This window comes from Crinia signifera, unplaced genomic scaffold (genome assembly GCF_055691185.1).
Source record: "Crinia signifera unplaced genomic scaffold, ASM5569118v1 HAP2_SCAFFOLD_161, whole genome shotgun sequence".
In the NCBI taxonomy this organism is placed as follows: Eukaryota; Metazoa; Chordata; class Amphibia; order Anura; family Myobatrachidae; genus Crinia; species Crinia signifera.
The window spans coordinates 70709-94000 of NW_028142054.1; the positions used below are offsets into that span (position 1 = coordinate 70709).

Here is a 23292-nt window from a genome sequence, read left to right on the forward strand (position 1 = left end):
CCATAGGCAGAACTCTTATTGGATTCCCCAGACCCAGAATTACAGGTACCAGATGTGTCCAAAAAAATTTTGTCAGGAGTCAGTGAGACAAAACCAATAGCTAAACTCCTGGATTCCGGACCAAGCGATGAGGCAGAAGAACGAACAAACAGAGACTGTGAGTCTCCAGAAGCCAGGTCCTTAAGCCCCTGGCTTATGCTGGGCACCACATTTCCAGGAGCTGGTGGAACCCCATCCTTCTTTTTGGGACTGAACTTCTTAATAACTGCATCACAGAAAGAAGATAGATCTCGGATACAAGGGTCACCAGCATTGATCCGCTCGTAGGCCCATGTCTGAGGTCTACCCCTAAAGGCAGAAATGATGAGGTCTACAATGTTAGCCCAAGTGACCCCTGAAGATGGTCCAGATTCAAACAGGGAAACACAGTGTCCAACCAGGGCAATAAAATGGGCAAGATCTCCATCAAACACGATGGACGTAGGGACATCCACCTCTGGGACCTCAGAACTGGAATTCTCTATGGGAACAACAACCTTGGGGGCTAAGATTTCTGAAGCCTCCCGAGAGGCTGGCAAAACCGAAACACTCACCGGGTTTGCAGCCATCAAGACCCTTGCTGAGGCTGTGGTCTTTGGGACCTCAGACAAGGATATGGCCACCCCTTCCGGGGACACAGCTTCTATGATACCACTTGAGACTGGATGGACTGAGTCCCCCTCAGGGACCGGACTGGCAGAGTCCCCCTCAGGGACCGGACTGGCAGAGTCCCCCTCAGGGACCGGACTGGCAGAGTCCCCCTCAGGGACCGGACTGGCAGAGTCCCCCTCAGGGACCGGACTGGCAGAGTCCCCCTCAGGGACCGGACTGACTTGCCCACCTTCTGGGGCGAAACAGACTTGCCCACCTTCTGGGGCGAAACAGACTTGCCCACCTTCTGGGGCGAAACAGACTTGCCCACCTTCTGGGGCGAAACAGACTTGCCCACCTTCTGGGGCGAAACAGACTTGCCCACCTTCTGGGGCGAAACAGACTTGCCCACCTTCTGGGGCGAAACAGACTTGCCCACCTTCTGGGGCGAAACAGACTTGCCCACCTTCTGGGGCGAAACCGGCCTTTGGGCCCCCACTCGGGGCTACGGCCTTTGGGCCCCCACTCGGGGCTACGGCCTTTGGGCCCCCACTCGGGGCTACGGCCTTTGGGCCCCCACTCGGGGCTACGGCCTTTGGGCTGAACACTTTCCGCACGGTTTTTAGGAAACCCGGAAGATCCCTTAGGATGGGATCGTCAGCCTCTATGAGAGGTTTAACCCACTCCAAAGCTCTTCCTCTAAAGCATGATAAGAGATAACGGACAGCAGAAGAAGGAGTTATCTTCATATTATGTGAGAAGTCCATTTTAGCGAGGAATTGCTGAGCAATTGGTCGGAGCTGGGCCAAATCTCCATCGAAGTATGGAGTGTTAGGAGTATCATCAGACACGCCTGGCGGGCCTTGGGCATCAAATTGGCTCGACTGACCTCGAGCACCACAAACGTTCAATGAGCCCCAAGCGCCCTTGCCGCTAGATGAGCCCCCGGCATCGGACTCGCCTAAGGAGACCGGGACTCCTGGATCCACAACCTCAGAGGCAACACCGAGAACCCCAAGATCGGGGAAGATGTCACTAGAAATCCCGGCTGAGACTGATGTCATGGATTCTTTTTTCGGAGTTATGCCTCCCAAGGCCTCATCAGGAGCAATGACCTCCATAACTCCATGTGGGGTTAAGTTCCCCAAGACCCTCTTAGGGGCGACTGTTTCAAGGACACCCTCTGGGATTATGCCACTTGAAGCCCCTTTTGAGGGAAAAACCTGAGACTCCTCTACAGGACTTAGCAACTCCAACATTGAAAGAACGTTGAGCTCCCTGACTGGAAGACTAGCATCCAACGTCTTTCTGTCTGGAATCTTTGTGGATGAATTCCACATTCCCGTCTGATTCCGTACCACAACATGGGGCGCTCTAGTCCTAGGACCCCAGTTGTAAGTCGGAGCGCTACGTATGTGGGGGGTGTGGTCAGGTTCCTCCTGCTTAGAGGAGACAGGTATAGATGTAACCTCCTGATACCACTTGGATTGAGGAAAATCCTTCCCGGTACCACCACCAGGTCTGCGCAATTCGCAATACTGGAGAAAGTGGCCTGATTCCCCACAATACAGACATAGGTTAAAGTTTTTACGCCGTCGCCGCTCTTCTGGTGTGAGCCTTGGCCTTAAAAAACTTCTATGTCCCTTCCGAATCTCCTGATCTGAAGTTTGACTGACTACCCCCTTAGCCAGGGTCTCCCTAGGAGCTGGTTGAGCCCCAAAAACCTCAGACAGATCCAGGAAAATTTGGGTTAACAGATCTTGCAATTGCAGAAATGACTGCTGTAGACCCTTAACCCGCTCAGGTTTTAATTCTGTAAAGGCCGTATTTAAGGCCATCAAGGAAGCTTGCAAGGCCTGCATGATTAAGTACAGCAATGAAACAAACAGACAAGACCAACTGGGCAAGCTAAATAAAGCAAAACCCTGTAACGGGCAAAATGCGGGGAGAAAAAAAATCTTAATATGGACAAATCTATAAGTCCCGCAACCAATCAAAAACACCCAAATCACCTTGAAACAAAATTTTATATATGCATGTATACCTATGACTACTGTGAACACATGCATATATCGGTATGGCCAGTGATAATGTTACGGACTTGGGGGTTACCCACCGTGGAAATCCGGAGACAGTACGTGAGGATGCAGGAGGCAGGGAGCTGGAGATCAGGCGTGAGCCCGTAGCCGGGACCGCTGGTTAGAACGGCCACAGCGAAACCCTACACTGACTCTGTTGAGTCCCCCGGGCAGATGGAATACCCCTGCGGTAGTGCTAGGCTTCGCCTGTAGCCGCCGCGTTCGAAGGAGCCGGTTAAGCCTGCTCCGACCCCGATGCAGCCAGGTGTTATGTGGTGACAAGGGGTGAGCGATCGCCAGGGGGTATCTCAAAAGGCAGATCTAACTACCGGGCCTACCTGAAAAAACCCCTGACTAACCGGCACCAGGCCAAGGACGGGACAGCGCGACCGAGTCGCAAACACCAGAACAAAGCAACAATAGGGTGCCACCAAACCAAACACACACCAACATAAAAATAGTACTCTTAAAGTGACGGTACCCCAAAACAGACGTAAACCCACAGTTGTGGGCCTCTCCGAACCACGGAGAGCAGAACCAGGATAATAATGATTATAACTAAGGAAGAAGGGCCGCTTGCCCGTAGGAATAAAGAATAAGGAACCAGGCTCCACTGGAGCACTTACGTGACCGGCCCAAGACTGGACACTGACCGCAGCAATCGGGCGGCTGGATAATGGCTGGACTACGGCTGCACAGTGACCGCAGTGAGACGGCAGCTGAACAATGGCTGCACCACGGCTGGAGGTCCCTGGACTAGGACAGCAAGGGGACAATGATATTTGATCCAGACTGCAGCAGGATAGGACACTTGACTGGACCCAGACGACACAGGAAAAGACTGTAAACAGGACCCAGACTGAAGTGAGAAGGACTCCGACAGAATCCAGACTGAATGGAACAGGAGCAGGACCTAGGACCAGAGAGCAGTATATCTGCAGCTAACAGCAAGCTATCACTGGCACAGATCCCCAAGAGAGCATGGCTTATAAAGGCCTCAGGTGATTAATTGCACCTGAAGATTCAGGGAGCTCCCAGACTAGTGCTTGATTAGCTTAATATCTAACAGCCTAGAGAATAAACTAAGCTCCCAGAACACAAAGCTGTAATGGCAACAGACCTGCCACTGGAGGTCACCAGTGAGTCAAAATGCCAAACAGAAACTGACAGAAAACAAAACAGACTGGTTCCTGACAGTGCTGCCCTGGAGTACTCAGCCTGTGTCGGCATATTGGGGGCCCACACCCCAGACCCATACCCAGTATTAGGGACCCCCAGTGGCAGAGAGGCCTTGACGCACGGCCTGGGGGCTTAGCCCTATATCTGCAGATATATGCAACCAACATCTCTGCATTATCTGATCAATATGTAGTTATTTTCTCATTCAGTGTGCAATTGGGATACAAAATGTTTTTTTTCCTAGACAGAATTACCCCTCCCTTTTGGCACCTGAATGACACACCTCTGATTGAGCAGCTTACCAACCAAAATGTTGTGCAGTTGAGAGGCATAGATGGGTCAGCATTAGGAGGGATTGCTGACACCTGAGTGCCATTGGAGAAGCCAGGGGTATCTCCAGGTAAGCTGGCTCTCAGACGTTATAAGCCATTATCATGTGGCCTTACACTGGGCTATTAAGCCCAGACATATATGTTATTGCTTATGGGATGGGTTTGGGAATGTGGTTCCCCCTGTGTTGGTAGGGCTGGTCTGCTCCAGGTCGGCACACCCTAACACTTTATTAACTCTTATTTTTCCTATCACATTGTATATATTTTGTATTTTAATCCCACCTTCACTTCCCTACATAGCACTTATGTGCTTCTTATTAACCCTTACTAATTTTCATTTGTGTGCTGCCCTGGAGTACTCAGCCTGTGTCGGCATATTGGGGGCCCAGACCCATACCCAGTATTAGGGACCCCCAGTGGCAGAGAGGCCTTGACGCACGGCCTGGGGGCTTAGCCCTATATCTGCAGATATATGCAACCAACATCTCTGCATTATCTGATCAATATGTAGTTATTTTCTCATTCAGTGTGCAATTGGGATACAAAATGTTTTTTTTCCTAGACAGAATTACCCCTCCCTTTTGGCACCTGAATGACACACCTCTGATTGAGCAGCTTACCAACCAAAATGTTGTGCAGTTGAGAGGCATAGATGGGTCAGCATTAGGAGGGATTGCTGACACCTGAGTGCCATTGGAGAAGCCAGGGGTATCTCCAGGTAAGCTGGCTCTCAGACGTTATAAGCCATTATCATGTGGCCTTACACTGGGCTATTAAGCCCAGACATATATGTTATTGCTTATGGGATGGGTTTGGGAATGTGGTTCCCCCTGTGTTGGTAGGGCTGGTCTGCTCCAGGTCGGCACACCCTAACACTTTATTAACTCTTATTTTTCCTATCACATTGTATATATTTTGTATTTTAATCCCACCTTCACTTCCCTACATAGCACTTATGTGCTTCTTATTAACCCTTACTAATTTTCATTTGTGTGCTGCCCTGGAGTACTCAGCCTGTGTCGGCATATTGGGGGCCCACACCCCAGACCCATACCCAGTATTAGGGACCCCCAGTGGCAGAGAGGCCTTGACGCACGGCCTGGGGGCTTAGCCCTATATCTGCAGATATATGCAACCAACATCTCTGCATTATCTGATGTGCCATTGGAGAAGCCAGGGGTATCTCCAGGTAAGCTGGCTCTCAGACGTTATAAGCCATTATCATGTGGCCTTACACTGGGCTATTAAGCCCAGACATATATGTTATTGCTTATGGGATGGGTTTGGGAATGTGGTTCCCCCTGTGTTGGTAGGGCTGGTCTGCTCCAGGTCGGCACACCCTAACACTTTATTAACTCTTATTTTTCCTATCACATTGTATATATTTTGTATTTTAATCCCACCTTCACTTCCCTACATAGCACTTATGTGCTTCTTATTAACCCTTACTAATTTTCATTTGTGTGCTGCCCTGGAGTACTCAGCCTGTGTCGGCATATTGGGGGCCCACACCCCAGACCCATACCCAGTATTAGGGACCCCCAGTGGCAGAGAGGCCTTGACGCACGGCCTGGGGGCTTAGCCCTATATCTGCAGATATATGCAACCAACATCTCTGCATTATCTGATCAATATGTAGTTATTTTCTCATTCAGTGTGCAATTGGGATACAAAATGTCTTTTTTCCTAGACAGAATTACCCCTCCCTTTTGGCACCTGAATGACACACCTCTGATTGAGCAGCTTACCAACCAAAATGTTGTGCAGTTGAGAGGCATAGATGGGTCAGCATTAGGAGGGATTGCTGACACCTGAGTGCCATTGGAGAAGCCAGGGGTATCTCCAGGTAAGCTGGCTCTCAGACGTTATAAGCCATTATCATGTGGCCTTACACTGGGCTATTAAGCCCAGACATATATGTTATTGCTTATGGGATGGGTTTGGGAATGTGGTTCCCCCTGTGTTGGTAGGGCTGGTCTGCTCCAGGTCGGCACACCCTAACACTTTATTAACTCTTATTTTTCCTATCACATTGTATATATTTTGTATTTTAATCCCACCTTCACTTCCCTACATAGCACTTATGTGCTTCTTATTAACCCTTACTAATTATAATTTGTGTGCTGCCCTGGAGTACTCAGCCTGTGTCGGCATATTGGGGGCCCACACCCCAGACCCATACCCAGTATTAGGGACCCCCAGTGGCAGAGAGGCCTTGACGCACGGCCTGGGGGCTTAGCCCTATATCTGCAGATATATGCAACCAACATCTCTGCATTATCTGATCAATATGTAGTTATTTTCTCATTCAGTGTGCAATTGGGATACAAAATGTTTTTTTTCCTAGACAGAATTACCCCTCCCTTTTGGCACCTGAATGACACACCTCTGATTGAGCAGCTTACCAACCAAAATGTTGTGCAGTTGAGAGGCATAGATGGGTCAGCATTAGGAGGGATTGCTGACACCTGAGTGCCATTGGAGAAGCCAGGGGTATCTCCAGGTAAGCTGGCTCTCAGACGTTATAAGCCATTATCATGTGGCCTTACACTGGGCTATTAAGCCCAGACATATATGTTATTGCTTATGGGATGGGTTTGGGAATGTGGTTCCCCCTGTGTTGGTAGGGCTGGTCTGCTCCAGGTCGGCACACCCTAACACTTTATTAACTCTTATTTTTCCTATCACATTGTATATATTTTGTATTTTAATCCCACCTTCACTTCCCTACATAGCACTTATGTGCTTCTTATTAACCCTTACTAATTTTCATTTGTGTGCTGCCCTGGAGTACTCAGCCTGTGTCGGCATATTGGGGGCCCACACCCCAGACCCATACCCAGTATTAGGGACCCCCAGTGGCAGAGAGGCCTTGACGCACGGCCTGGGGGCTTAGCCCTATATCTGCAGATATATGCAACCAACATCTCTGCATTATCTGATCAATATGTAGTTATTTTCTCATTCAGTGTGCAATTGGGATACAAAATGTTTTTTTTCCTAGACAGAATTACCCCTCCCTTTTGGCACCTGAATGACACACCTCTGATTGAGCAGCTTACCAACCAAAATGTTGTGCAGTTGAGAGGCATAGATGGGTCAGCATTAGGAGGGATTGCTGACACCTGAGTGCCATTGGAGAAGCCAGGGGTATCTCCAGGTAAGCTGGCTCTCAGACGTTATAAGCCATTATCATGTGGCCTTACACTGGGCTATTAAGCCCAGACATATATGTTATTGCTTATGGGATGGGTTTGGGAATGTGGTTCCCCCTGTGTTGGTAGGGCTGGTCTGCTCCAGGTCGGCACACCCTAACACTTTATTAACTCTTATTTTTCCTATCACATTGTATATATTTTGTATTTTAATCCCACCTTCACTTCCCTACATAGCACTTATGTGCTTCTTATTAACCCTTACTAATTTTCATTTGTGTGCTGCCCTGGAGTACTCAGCCTGTGTCGGCATATTGGGGGCCCACACCCCAGACCCATACCCAGTATTAGGGACCCCCAGTGGCAGAGAGGCCTTGACGCACGGCCTGGGGGCTTAGCCCTATATCTGCAGATATATGCAACCAACATCTCTGCATTATCTGATCAATATGTAGTTATTTTCTCATTCAGTGTGCAATTGGGATACAAAATGTTTTTTTTCCTAGACAGAATTACCCCTCCCTTTTGGCACCTGAATGACACACCTCTGATTGAGCAGCTTACCAACCAAAATGTTGTGCAGTTGAGAGGCATAGATGGGTCAGCATTAGGAGGGATTGCTGACACCTGAGTGCCATTGGAGAAGCCAGGGGTATCTCCAGGTAAGCTGGCTCTCAGACGTTATAAGCCATTATCATGTGGCCTTACACTGGGCTATTAAGCCCAGACATATATGTTATTGCTTATGGGATGGGTTTGGGAATGTGGTTCCCCCTGTGTTGGTAGGGCTGGTCTGCTCCAGGTCGGCACACCCTAACACTTTATTAACTCTTATTTTTCCTATCACATTGTATATATTTTGTATTTTAATCCCACCTTCACTTCCCTACATAGCACTTATGTGCTTCTTATTAACCCTTACTAATTTTCATTTGTGTGCTGCCCTGGAGTACTCAGCCTGTGTCGGCATATTGGGGGCCCACACCCCAGACCCATACCCAGTATTAGGGACCCCCAGTGGCAGAGAGGCCTTGACGCACGGCCTGGGGGCTTAGCCCTATATCTGCAGATATATGCAACCAACATCTCTGCATTATCTGATCAATATGTAGTTATTTTCTCATTCAGTGTGCAATTGGGATACAAAATGTTTTTTTTCCTAGACAGAATTACCCCTCCCTTTTGGCACCTGAATGACACACCTCTGATTGAGCAGCTTACCAACCAAAATGTTGTACACCTGGCACATATTGCATCGTCATCACTGCTGCTCCCCCTACATGAGCACTCTGCCCCGGCTGCTCTGATGGAGGCAGTCACTGACTGGGACGCCATGGACGCTCTGCCCCTGCGTAGAAGAAGCGGCTGGTAAGTGCACATGTGCAGAACACCCCCTGAGCATTGAGCAACCTGTGGGTGAGGACTGGAGCTCAGTCTGTATGTTGGTCATGTATGTGACTCCCACAGGGCTGCTGTATGGTGCTACTGGGGATATCTATGTGTATGGGCATACCAGTGTATCCTCAGCAGCGCTACTCTATGGCTCAGGTTGTAATATCTCAGCCCCAGTGCTGTCTGCATTATTATACACTGTATATTATCTATCTGCTTTCCCAAAGTGTGACACAGGTGTATATAGACCAGATTATAATCTATGGAAAGCCTCTGTGTGTATACCATATGTTCTCTCTCTCTGCTGCAGTAGCTATGCGCGCTTTGCTATGTTCTATGATAATAAACACATGTGAGTGTAATGGTAAATATGTGCCCGGCATGCCAATGTGGTGAGATACAGGTGCGCCAAACCGTACAGGCTAGCAAACTGCACGTAGCCATTAGTGCAGATGTAGGAAAACTGGGCATACTGTATATAGGCTGGGATCACTGCTGCGTTCAGGTGACACCAAGTACATGTACGGGATTGCTTGCTGGATGGTTATACCATACCTCCCAACTGTCACGATTACAGCGGGACAGTCCCGATTTTCGGGTCCTGTCCCGCTGTCCCACCCACGGCAGGCATTGTCCCGCTGCGGGGGGTGGCAGTTGGGAGACCCCCAATCTAGTAGAATAGATGCTGTGCGCATGCGCACAGCGTCTATGGTACTTGTGTAGTTTCACGGCGCCGGAAGTGCAGAGGCTCGCGTGCCGCTCTAGCTATGAAACTTGGCAGCCTGCCAGAGGCTCTGATTAACCGTGCGCGTGCCGCTCTAGCTCTGTCTGACTGAGCTTGTGCCGCACTAGCTGTATGTAAACAGCGTAGCTGCCGGCCAGCAGCAGCAGCAGCGCTGACAGGTCAATGTCACTGTGGCACTTGTAGTTCCACAGTGAAATAGGCAGCGCCTGGGCACCGCTGACAACGGGGGTATGTTAAAGTGCACACCCCGGCACAGCGATGCCGGCGCTTCTAAACTGTACGCGAGATTCAGACGCAACTGCGTTTGAATCTCGAGTCACATAGATAGCCGCTAAGAAGCCGGAAAGCCTGGATTCAGACGCTAAAGCGTTAGAATACAGGCGCCTTGCAAGCCGCAAAGGTGTTGGGGCTTGTAAACCCAGACGCAAATGCGTCTGGATTTACTTAGGTGAAGGGGTACATTTAAATTTAGACGCAAAAGCATTTAAATTTAGGTGGCCCTAGGGGAACACTATTGAAACCCACCCTCAGTGCCACTAGTGGACGCCACAGCTGTGGACCGTGTAAATCCCACTATCCACGGCCACCCGAAGCGTGGCGGTACGCGTCCTACGACCTTTTCATACCCCCACTATCCACGTCAGCGTGGAGTTGAGAATAGAATAGTGTGGCGAGCGCAGCGAGCCCGAAGCGTGGCGAGCGCACGCTGATACCTTCACAGCTATCCGCGTCCCCTCGCGGGCTTCACAGGTGTCAGCGTAAGCCCGAAGCGTGGCGAGCGGACGCTGACACCTGTGAAGCCCGCGAGGGGACGCAGATAGCTGTGAAGGTATGCGTGTCCCCTCGCGCGGCTCACTGCGCTCGCCACGCTTCGGGCTCTGTGGCTCGCTGCGCTCGCCACACTATTCTATTCTCAACTCCATGCCGAAGTGGATAGTGGGGGTATGAAAAGGTCGTAGGACGCGTACCGCCGCCCCTCGCGGGGCTCTCCACGCTTCGGGTGAGCGTGGATAGTGAGGCTGATTCAGGAACACATTCACCTCAGTGTCTCATACAGGGCTACTGCTGACTGACTACGCAAACTGCGTAGCTCCCTGACTGACTACGTAACGCTGTCCGCGCACGTCTAAGCCGAAGTGCCGGGAGTGTGAATTGAGACGCTAAATAAGTTAGCGTCTACATTGGGAACACCAGCGGTGTGCCGGGGTTTGCGATGTGCCGGGGTGTGCGATTTATAAGCCCCGTTTGTTTGTTTTTAAGCCCCGTTTGTCTGTTTTTTACACGATACACTTAATTACATTTGGCACGCGCAGCGCTACGCTACCTGGCAGGCTGCCAAGTTTCATAGCTAGAGCGGCATGCGAGCCTCTGCAATTCCGGGGCCGTGAAACTACACAAGTACCGCGTCTATTCTCGTATGAAAATGAGGTCGCGGCTAATTAGCATAAGCTGTGCCCTCATTTGCATACGCCCCACCCCCTATTTCCCCAACACAGAAGTTGGGAGGTATGTTATACAGGGATTATTGTCACATTAGTTATACTGTAGTCTAAAGTGTATACTGTATTATCTACTATCCTAATGGGGCATACACACAGGGGGCGGGATGTACTAAAGGGAAAATGTGGTAAAACGGGGGTTTTACCGCATTTCCCTATGTACCATTACCCGTCCGCCCCGTCTCCGCCTGGCAGGGTATCGCCACCTCTGGGTGGCGATACCCTATAGATGCCTATGGGCTTCTATCGCCGCCCACCGTCCTTGCGACCTCCCCCCCCCTCCCGTCCTCCATCGATCTCCTCCTCCCCCAGCAGGTGTCACAGCCGGGAGGACATCCGGCTGTAGGGAGGAGGAGGAGAGGCAGGTCTCCACTTGCTGCGTCCTCTATCTTCTTCGGAGCAACTTCAGGAGAATCCTCCGGCTGGGTGTGCTCCCAGGTAATTTACCCCCTCAGCACCTTCTTCCTTGAGGTTCTAGTCTTCACCCTCTCGGCTCCTCCACAGGCAGGCACTATGTAGGACACCTCGGCAGCACACATCATTCTGTTCTCTCCGGGTTTGGGGCTCCTCCTGTGGTTGGCAGCTAGTGGGGGCAGCGCGGTTCCCTTCCCTCTGGCAGGTGGCAGCAGTAGGGGACTTGGAGGAGCCTGGATCTCCTGGCGCCATTCCTGGTCTCACAGCCGCGCAGCCTCCGCTCCTTACAGGTCAGCAGCTCACAGCACTGCACAGGCCCTTGTCCTCTCCAGGGATCACCCTTCCCGGTGCCGGCTCTCTCTGTTATGGGTTATGCATCGCTGCAGGACCGCCTCTGATCCCCCTGCCCTACCTCTCTATAGTCCCTCTCACTGGCTCACCCGCCATATCCTGTACTGGATGTATCATATATTTTTATATTTCTTTATACTCAAAGGCTATATATCCCCCTTCCCACACAGATTTAAGTTGCGACTATTTGACACAGTGGCTGCCTTGATAAAGGTACCAGCGGGGACCGAAACGTCAGAAGATCTCTCTTGCAGAAAATAAACTTTGGATTACCTCCTGGTTGTACCTCCATTGAACTACAGACTGGTGAGTGCTGTTTATTCCCCCAGTGGGGGTTCTTTCTGGTATCTATCTATCTATCTATCTAAGGAATTATCCAAGCAGGCAGCGGCACTCCGTGGGCTTAACAATGTGTTTATTGGAGGTGACCGACGTTTCGGGGACTGGATACCCCTTTGTCAAGGTGTACAACGCGTGCGGGTGACACAGCAAACATTTAGATACATACAGCATGTGCATACTCACCATTCCCGTACGTGGAGCGTCCCGGTTGCGTCCAGTGCGGCTTCCGGTGCGGGCGGATGTCAGTGGGCGGAGCCTCACTGCATCATCACGCTCCCCTCTGTTGTAGATGGGTTGCTATGGTGACCCCACCGTATCGCCCACTTCTGTATGACAACCTCCGCTCCAGGATCCGGGTTTGGCTTCTGCCTATAACAACACATAAATGGCACATAAATAACCTACATTAAAACAGTAAAACAATGTTAAAAAATGGTGCAAGTTTGAAGTGTAAATTTCAGATGCCACGGGACTACTGCCCGAGCAATGTTTAAGAAGTGATGTGAAGAAGATGTCACCGCATCTAGCGTGACAATTGTATGGTGTTAACACAGGGATCCGGACGGGTGTGTTACATATGGATCTCTGTATACAATAATAACATGGTCAAACTGATCGCTAATGATCATGTTTGTAAATCGGAGATGTCAGGCTCTAACACATGGGGGAGATGTGCTGTGGGATCTCTATGAATGTGAGAATTACAGGGGTGTGTTGTACCATAAATATCGGCTCCACAAGTGATATATATGCTTCATGTTGTCTTTGAGAACAGAACAGCAGTATAGCGTGTATATATATACTATGTATACATCGGGGGAAATGTACCAAAATGGATTCGTAAAAAATAGGTGTATTCGTAGGCAGAAATACGCCTATTTTTTACACATTTGTATTTTTGGGATTTACACACACTTCTTTGTATGTCAAACAGACAGATCGCAATACTATACTTAGACACAACAGCTCGCACCCACGCAACACGGTGGAGAGTCTCCCATACTCAGTTTTTGAGAGTATGCAGGATCACTGATACCGACTCTGAAACCCATCACCAACTGGACATCATGCAGCAGAAGTTCGAGGACAGAGGCTACCCCAGACAGGGCCTACTTAAAGCCAAGGCCAGGGCTCTGGCGTGTGAGCGCACCACTCTATCACAGGTGCAACACCTAAAGTCATAAAGCCATGTATTCCATGGGTTAATGACTTTAGCTCTGCCAGCCGAGAAACCACCAGCAGAGTAAAAAACTGGTGGGAAATTGTGCGTTCGGATCCCGAGCTACCGGTGTTCAAAGACACCAAGCTGATGCCGAGCTACAAGCGCGGCCCAAACTTGAAGGACCTATTGGTCAAGACCGAGATTACAAATTTTGACACCCCTTCTAGACAAATCAGACCCACCAGAATGGGCTGTTACCGGTGCCTAGGCTGCACAACATGCAGCTTCATGACAGCTTGCACCGAAGTTGCACATCTCTATACGGGTAAAATTTTTTTAAATCAGATGGCCCCTCACGTGCACGACTAAATTTGTTATCTACATCATTTATTGTCCATGTGGAATACATTACATCGGCAAGACCGATTGTGCCATACGGGCAGCCCTTCATTCTGGCTCAGGGGAGCAACCAGTGACCAGGCATTTCGCCAAGGCCAAACATAACATGGCAATGATCAAATATAAGATCATAGACCACGTGCCGGCACACATACGGGGTGGCAACCGTTCCAAACAGCTTCTGCAGCTTGAGTCCAAGTGGATTTACAAAATGGACACACTACACCCTAAAGGCCTTAATGACACACTTGGCCTACATAATTTTTTGTAACCATTTTGGTCCACTAACACACAATCATGTCTTCCTTCTTCCTTTTCTCTCCCCCTTGTTAAAGGTACTTGTCATCCCACTGTGTGACACCAGTCCCCCAGCCTTATCGGTGTCCAGGTGACACACCAGGATAACATATAATATACAAGATGCTGGCATTCTGTTGTTGCAATTTCTGGCTTCTGGTGCTATGCGCATACAGTGATGCTGGCTGCATCACCCCACACAGGGCTGTTTTTGCTTATTATAGATACCCAGCAGGGACTCAGTATTTCTCCCTGCATTTAAACCACTCACGCCATAGGGTTTGCACCTCACCCAGCATATGCACTTTGACTTTTGCCCAGTACGGCTCCAATTCGGGGCCGCACGCAGTTATCTTTTTATACGTATACCCTTTTTAAATGTTCGTTTTTTATTATATATGTCTTCTCATTTTTAGCCACTAGATGTCACTATGTAGTCATAATATGGTCATGTCCACTTGTTTTTTTGCATTTTTTATTCACTTGCATCCTCTGAAGTTTTGTGTATGTATGGATGCCTTTGTTGCTTTATGACTTCTGTAGCACGATACTTGTATTCATGCTACTGTGAGCTGCAATCTCTTTCCCAGCCCACCCACGTCACCGCGGGATGACGACCGTGATGACGCTCGGTCAGCTGGACGCCGCCGAACGTGTTGACGTCACTGCTGTGCGCAGGACTCCGGAAACCGGCCCGTGGATGCTCGTGGGGGACGGCTACAGGGAGGGGGTAAGTTAGCGCCTATTTGTTAACATGTCTTATAAATACCCATGCACTTGCACTTTATTCTGTACTTCACCCTGTCTGCATTTTGTCCTGACGACGGGGGTCCGGCCCCCGAAACGTTGACGCCTGTAAGACCACTTATGGAATAAACACGGCCTTTTGATTTCACCAGCATTTGTGAGTCCTCGAGTGCCCATTCATTTCGTCATTGTATTCTGTGGGCAGTTCATTGTGGCTGCCCTCTGCAAGCTGGCACCGGGGCAAGCTACACATCTCAGCTCACTTCAGTCCAGAGTGACGGCCCTTCCGGATTTCTATATATATATATATATATATATATATATATATAGAACAAAGAGTGGGGTACCCTTTCAATGCGCTAGATAAAGTAGATTGGGCAGCATTCTGTCAGTCCCCCCTGTTAGCGGGGGAAGTGGGGAATAGAAGAAAAAAGATAGAAGACAGAGCGCGCCACTATTTTATGGAGATCCACCACCAGAAGGATCAAGAAAATATATCGACAGGTCACTGTACAACAGTATTTAATACAATTAATTTAAAAACAAAGTAAAAACATTTTTGCTTGTATGCAGTCAGTTGGTCGAATCGATATAATCAGGAAAAAACTACCAAGGCGTTTCGTCAAAAAAAATGACTTCCTCAGGGGTAACTTTCTAGGTGGTGGAGAAAGGCCATATTACTAATTTAGTATATACACAATTAAGTAGTTACTTTTTCAATACTGAGAATGTACATACCCTTAGGTAAATGGATAGTGAATGTAAGTTTTCACTCCGGATAGCGGTCTTACTGACAAACTGTACAAAAGTGTGCAAATGGATCCCTTGGAGATCTTAATGCTGGTATCCAGCTGCAACTATAGCATAATAATAGAGTATACAAAGAAAATAAAATACTGTACTCTATAGCGCCTTCGGATCCGGGAGCAGCCTGAGTTTTTGACTCATCCACTGATACCACAATATTTTCTGCTCAAACTACATAATATTAATAATTAGCCACCATATATAACCAGGAGGAATAACTTTAAGTGGGGGCAGGACGGAGTCTGTGTACAGACCAATTGTTCTAAATATACAGTTTATTCATTGGCACAAAACAGCAAAATAGGTTAAAATTAAAAAAGTGCATTAAGAAAAAAGTGAATAGAAATTGGAGCTGTGTGTCCGTGTCGCTGTACACTTATACAGTGCCCGTGTCAGCAGATTTCCACATACACAATTTTCTTTAATAACTCATGTCGACCTATTCCTGTGTTGACCTTTTTCATGCAGCCTTTTGGATTGTGTCGACCGTTTTCAGCGTCAATTTAAACCAGGTCGATCTTTTTCATATGTAGACCTTTTCACTGCCGACCAAAAGATCTAATTACTGTCGACTTAATGACCCTCACCCCTGGTCACAGCGTCTATAAACTGTTATGTAGGACAGGAGACAAGTTCCGAAAACTAAAATATCATAAATTCCCAAACGTTGGGCAAAAGAAGCAGCCTCTGTGTTTTCCTTCACATGTAGTCATACAGATAGAGTCGGACAACAGGAATAATAGGCGCTACATGATAATGTATTTATAGCATTCCTCCCAACTGTCCTGATTACAGTGGTATGGTCCCGCTATTTGGAGCCTGCCCTGATGTCCCTTGAGGGGAGGTGATCATGGCTGCTCTGCTTTGTGGAGCAGCCGGTGATTGCTGGATAGGTGCCGTGCGCAGCAAGGAGAGACGGGGCTGGGTACGCTGGCAAAGAGGATGGAAAACCCGGGGCCTCGATGCCCGGTCCCGCCCCCGTTGCACATAGCCCCGCCCCTTTCCAGGGCCAGCTGCATGCAGGTCCCACTGATCTATTGGTAAAAGTTGGAAGGCATGTTCGATGTTCTGTGTATACAATACATTCCTTTTTCTTTTTTAATAGTAGGATCGGCAGCAATTAGCTGTATGCTCTGGCCTTCGTCTGCGGATCTTCGCCTCCAGTGAAGTGTATGGCCTTTGTCAAACATACATAAAAAAAAAAAAAAAAAAATGATACCCGATCTATTGTCTGCGGGCAGACGTTATTCTAGTCTGGCTCTAAACACAGATATTTCTCCATTCCCTGGAGAGAAAGAGAGAAATTGGCCTCACACCCCTTGCTGAAACAGGTAAGGATCATATGGTCGACCTAAAGATTGTCGACAGTCATTAGGTCAACATACTGCAAGGTCGACATGGGTCAAGGTCAACAGGTCATTTGGTCCAAAAAAGCATTAGGTCAAAATGGTCTAGCTCAACATGGGGTTTTGTACCTTTTTTTTTACCCGAATGCTGACACAGTCAACATGGACACAGGATTCAGTGCACCGCATCGCCTCGCATGTCTGGCTGTGCTTGGCACTCTATGTTATTCTCCCACCACACCCTAGTGCAGGCGTTCCCAACCACGGTCCTCAAGGCACACCAACAGTACAGGTTTTAATGATATCCAGGCTTGAGCACAGGTGACTTAATTAGTACCTGTGATTTGGATTAATCCATCTGTGCTGAAGCCTGGATATCACTAAAACCTGCACTGTTGGTGGATGGTAGGGCATGAAATTCCGCCTGTCGGCACATGTCGGCTCAAAAACCCCCCCAAAAATCCAGTGAAAAACCCAGTCGACCTAGACCATGTTGACCTAATGACCTGTCGACCTAGACCCATGTCGACTTTGCAGTATGTCGACCTGATGACTGTCGACCATCTGATATCGCTGATACAGGTTAATAAATAGAGGCTATCAATCCGAACGGCCTGTAATTGGTATAGCTATCTCACCCCTGCATTACTATATTAAGTATAAATTGGTAATGGGGGAGGCGCACCCAGGAATATGTATTAGACTTGGAAGCAAAGAAAGATAAAGTATTCCTACAAGGGGCAATCTAGGTTAGCATATATTAATGTTCTGATTAATGTTATAGGTACATTAATAAAGTGACCCAAGAAACAGAGAATTGGCTAAAACATGATGTTTATTGAATCATTTATTAAGGACAGCGAAATATTAAAAACATAAGTGAAAAGTGATAAATGTGAAATAAAGTGCATTAGAAAAAAAATTAAAATAAGTCTGTTACGTGTGTGTTATCGGTCATAGCATGTGTGTCTGTAATACTGTTATTAATCTCCACGCAAATATCAATTATTGCTCTAATTAGGCAGTCTTGTAAATTCATCAACAAAGGGACATGTGCACGTTTCAAGATGACGGGTGCAGCAAAATTGTTAGGAATAAAGGTGCGTACACACGGGGCAATATGATCGCTGGCAATATATTGCTAGCAATCATATCAGCAATCATATTGCCCAGTGTCCCGTTTTGTGAAAACGGGAGCGCGCACCCGGCGATTTATCGCTGGTGCACACTCCAATCACTGGCAATATGGTCGCTCAGCAACCATATTCCCAGCTATTTCAGCCCCTATCGCCCCCGTGTGTACACAGCATAATCGCCCCCGGATGACGTCAGCGAACCGGGACCAGGGCGGTCTTTTCGTATGGGCTTAATGGGCACTTGCTCTGGGGCCCCAGGTGTATAAGGGCCATACTCTGATAGCTGAGGATCCCCCAGGGGTGCCGACTCTCCCGGAATGTCCGTGAGACTCCCGGAATCCTGGGACGTCTCACGGACTCCCGGAAGAGGGTCCCTTTCCCCCGCAACTGCCCCCTCGCTTGCGCTGTATTAACTGCGCATGCGCTATATGCCGCCGGCGCCGACGCGATAACGCTGCATCGGCAACTGAGGAGAGAGAGGAAGAAGTTGAACAGCGCAGGTGTACGCCGGGTCGGCGGGGTAAGTGTATTCACTGTCCCCGCGACTACTGCCTTCCTTGCTCGGCCTCTCTCCCCTGACTACTGACTCTCCTCTCAGGCAGAGGCGGCTGGGCAGGGGGGCAGTGTACCGCATGTCACTATCCTGGGGCTGGCTTATCTTATTGTGCATATTGCGCCCAGGAGACAGAGGATCCTGTGATTGCTGCGCTTTTTGGACCCCCGCAGCTATAACGGTACAAGGGGAGAGCCAGAGTGCGGTGCAAGGAAAAGGGGTGAATAGCCTTGCTTTTACAAGTAACTTAGAATAGATATAGATAGTTATTTTTAAATCCTGGCTGCACTGGGGGTGTGTGTGTGTGTGTGGGGGGGGTTCTTCTTTGTGCTCCCACCTGCGCTGAAATTTGCTAGCCAGCCCATGCCTCTGCCTGATCTCCTAGCACTAGACTGTCCCCATAGGCGTGCGCACGGGGGGTGCCGGGGGTGCACAGGCACCTCCTAATGCCCGTCGGCACCCCCCACGCGATTGCACGCAAAATGTTTCCAATGCAGCAGTTTCACTTGCCAGTCACTCACAGCCGCTGCCCGCAGCCGTTCTCCAGCCTGGAAGCGCTGGCCGGGACGTGGGCTGTGCGGCTGTGCAGCTCAGTGAGCTCCGTGAGCTCCATTCACATTACCACCCGGCCCCGCCTCTAATAACGTCACACACAGACGTGGTGACGTCGTCCTGGCCGCGCTTCCTGCGTCTGCCTGGCCGCGCTCCTGCCGTCGTCCTGCCCACGCTCCCGCCGTCCTCCTGCTGCCTGAGAGACAGAGCAAGCCCAGCAGCAGCACGCGCCCTGGGCTGGCAGGCAGCAGAGGCACTGCACTGAATGATTGATGATCCCACGAGTAGGAGACAGCCAGCGTGAGTGACCTGGCTGCCTGTAGTGTTCCTCCTAGGAGGAAGCAAGGTTTTTATTCATAAGTGAAATATTAACAATTAACCCCCTGGGTTTTTGGTTTTGCTGGGGCAGGACAAACCTGGGCAGGTTTGTCCTGCCCCAGCAAAACACATCACAGATATTAGGAAGCTATTGTGGAACTACACGCCCCAGCATGCCCTCCCACAGTTTTAGCAATGCATTATATAAAATCTGTGGCAGGGCATGCTGGGACTCCCAGCATGCCCTGCCACAGATTTTATATAATGCATTGCTAAAACTGTGGGAGGGCATGCTGGGGCGTGTAGTTCCACAATAGCTGGAGGTCCATGAGTTTGATACCACTGATGTACAGTGTACACACTAGGCGATATTGGTCACAATATCGCTCAGAAAGCCCTTTCTGAGCGATATTGTGACCAATTTGGCCTAGTGTGTATGGGGCTTAAATAATACATTTCTTTCAAGCAGTCCATGAAAAACACCTTTCAGGCAAGCCTATCGTATTTAAGTTCCATACGCATAACCCTCTGAGGCACTTATGTATCATATAGCTTCCCCTCGGGACATACAAGCTATGCTATTACTGGTGCCTGTCCTTGTTTTTACCTCCTATGTCCTTATAGATTGTAAGCTTGCAGCAGGGCCCTCCTACCTCCAAGTCTGTCTGTTGTTATCCAGTTTGTTCACTGTCTACAATTGTAAAGCGCAACGGAATTTGCTGCGCTATATAAGACACTAACGGAATCTGCTGCGCTATATAAGACGCTGTAACGGAATCTGCTGCGCTATATAAGACGCTGTAACGGAATCTGTTGCGCTATATAAGACACTGTAACGTGGATATATTTGATCATTGCCATGTTATGTTTGGCCTTGGCGAAATGCCTGGTCACTGGTTGCTCCCCTGAGCCAGAATGAAGGGCTGCCCGTATGGCACAATCGGTCTTGCCGATGTAATGTATTCCACATGGACAATAAATGATGTAGATAACAAATTTAGTCGTGCACGTGAGGGGCCATCTGATTTAAAAAAAATTTACCCGTATAGAGATGTGCAACTTCGGTGCAAGCTGTCATGAAGCTGCATGTTGTGCAGCCTAGGCACCGGTAACAGCCCATTCTGGTGGGTCTGATTTGTCTAGAAGGGGTGTCAAAATTTGTAATCTCGGTCTTGACCAATAGGTCCTTCAAGTTTGGGCCGCGCTTGTAGCTCGGCATCAGCTTGGTGTCTTTGAACACCGGTAGCTCGGGATCCGAACGCACAATTTCCCACCAGTTTTTTACTCTGCTGGTGGTTTCTCGGCTGGCAGAGCTAAAGTCATTAACCCATGGAATACATGGCTTTATGACTTTAGGTGCTGCACCTGTGATAAGAGTGGTGCGCTCACACGCCAGAGCCCTGGCCTTGGCTTTAAGTAGGCCCTGTCTGGGGTAGCCTCTGTCATCGAACTTCTGCTGCATGATGTCCAGTTGGTGATGGGTTTCAGAGTCGGTATCAGTGATCCTGCATACTCTCAAAAACTGAGTATGGGAGACTCTCCACCGTGTTGCGTGGGTGCGAGCTGTTGTGTCTAAGTATAGTATTGCGATCTGTCGGTTTGACATACAAAGAAGTGTGTGTAAATCCCAAAAATACAAATGTGTAAAAAATAGGCGTATTTCTGCCTACGAATACACCTATTTTTTACTAATCCATTTTGGTACATAGTATATATATATATACACGCTATACTGCTGTTCTGTTCTCAAAGACAACATGAAGCATATATATCACTTGTGGAGCCGATATTTATGGTACAACACGCCCCTGTAATTCTCACATTCATAGAGATCCCACAGCACATCTCCCCCATGTGTTAGAGCCTGACATCTCCGATTTACAAACATGATCATTAGCGATCAGTTTGACCATGTTATTATTGTATACAGAGATCCATATGTAACACACCCGTCCGGATCCCTGTGTTAACACCATACAATTGTCACGCTAGATGCGGTGACATCTTCTTCACATCACTTCTTAAACATTGCTCGGGCAGTAGTCCCGTGGCATCTGAAATTTACACTTCAAACTTGCACCATTTTTTAACATTGTTTTACTGTTTTAATGTAGGTTATTTATGTGCCATTTATGTGTTGTTATAGGCAGAAGCCAAACCCGGATCCTGGAGCGGAGGTTGTCATACAGAAGTGGGCGATACGGTGGGGTCACCATAGCAACCCATCTACAACAGAGGGGAGCGTGATGATGCAGTGAGGCTCCGCCCACTGACATCCGCCCGCACCGGAAGCCGCACTGGACGCAACCGGGACGCTCCACGTACGGGAATGGTGAGTATGCACATGCTGTATGTATTTAAATGTTTGCTGTGTCACCCGCACGCGTTGTACACCTTGACAAAGGGGTATCCAGTCCCCGAAACGTCGGTCACCTCCAATAAACACATTGTTAAGCCCACGGAGTGCCGCTGCCTGCTTGGATAATTCCTTAGATAGATAGATAGATAGATACCAGAAAGAACCCCCACTGGGGGAATAAACAGCACTCACCAGTCTGTAGTTCAATGGAGGTACAACCAGGAGGTAATCCAAAGTTTATTTTCTGCAAGAGAGATCTTCTGACGTTTCGGTCCCCGCTGGTACCTTTATCAAGGCAGCCACTGTGTCAAATAGTCGCAACTTAAATCTGTGTGGGAAGGGGGATATATAGCCTTTGAGTATAAAGAAATATAAAAATATATGATACAGCCAGTACAGGATATGGCGGGTGAGCCAGTGACAGGGACTATAGAGAGGTAGGGCAGGGGGATCAGAGGCGGTCCTGCAGCGATGCATAACCCACAACAGAGAGAGCCGGCACCGGGAAGGGTGATCCCTGGAGAGGACAAGGGCCTGTGCAGTGCTGTGAGCTGCTGACCTGTAAGGAGCGGAGGCTGCGCAGCTGTGAGACCAGGAATGGCGCCAGGAGAGCCAGGCTCCTCCAAGTCCCCTACTGCTGCCACCTGCCAGAGGGAAGGGAACCGCGCTGCCCCCACTAGCTGCCAACCACAGGAGGAGCCCCAAACCCGGAGAGAACAGAATGATGTGTGCTGCCGAGGTGTCCTACATAGTGCCTGCCTGTGGAGGAGCCGAGAGGGTGAAGACTAGAACCTCAAGGAAGAAGGTGCTGAGGGGGTAAATTACCTGGGAGCACACCCAGCCGGAGGATTCTCCTGAAGTTGCTCCGAAGAAGATAGAGGACGCAGCAAGTGGAGACCAAGGTGCGCAGGCACCGTGGAGGACACCCGCTCTCGAGGAACCAGGACTGGAGGACATGCAAAGGACCCCTAGCTGGAGACCTGTAGAAGCCCCCTCAGTGGTGCGGAGCTGCCCCTAGAGATGCCTGCCCGAAAGTAAGTTAAGAACACGATGTAACATCAAGGACAGGAGCTGCTCAGAGGACAGGTGACAGCCCAGCGGAGGAGAGGATAGAGGAGGATCCCCAGCCTGATAGGAGTCGGGGGTGGAAGCAGAGGCCGACCCAGAACAGCACAACAGGCGGAGCAGAGGACGACCCAGCACCTCCTGCTGCAGGAGCCGAGGACACGGGACACAAGGCAGACGTCAGGCTCATGGCAGATGCTGTGCGGCTGTGGTACAGGTATATGTGCGCTGTTGTGTGTTTATGCTGGGCGTTATGGGTAATAGAGGAGGTTTCTTTTTTAGGATGTCGGTATGTGGTAGACTCGCTATGTATAAGATGTGTAGTATGCTAGGGTTTGTGGTTATAGTGGATGTATTTGTGTATGCAGGGCACCATTTGCGGATGTACTAAAAGGATGATCACAAAAAGGGATGATCGGGATGATTGCCTGCAG

General features: G+C 49.1%; 1 long non-coding RNA gene across 1 annotated transcript in view; it reads right to left on the bottom strand.

Moving 5' to 3' along the window:
• Positions 1 to 22064: 22064 nt before the first annotated feature.
• The window catches only part of LOC146053366 (uncharacterized), a 187446-nt gene continuing 186218 nt past the window's right edge, over positions 22065 to 23292 (bottom strand). The window contains exon 7 of the long non-coding RNA XR_014467745.1: positions 22065 to 22121. This is a non-coding gene — a long non-coding RNA (uncharacterized LOC146053366). The remainder of the gene's footprint in view (positions 22122 to 23292) is intronic.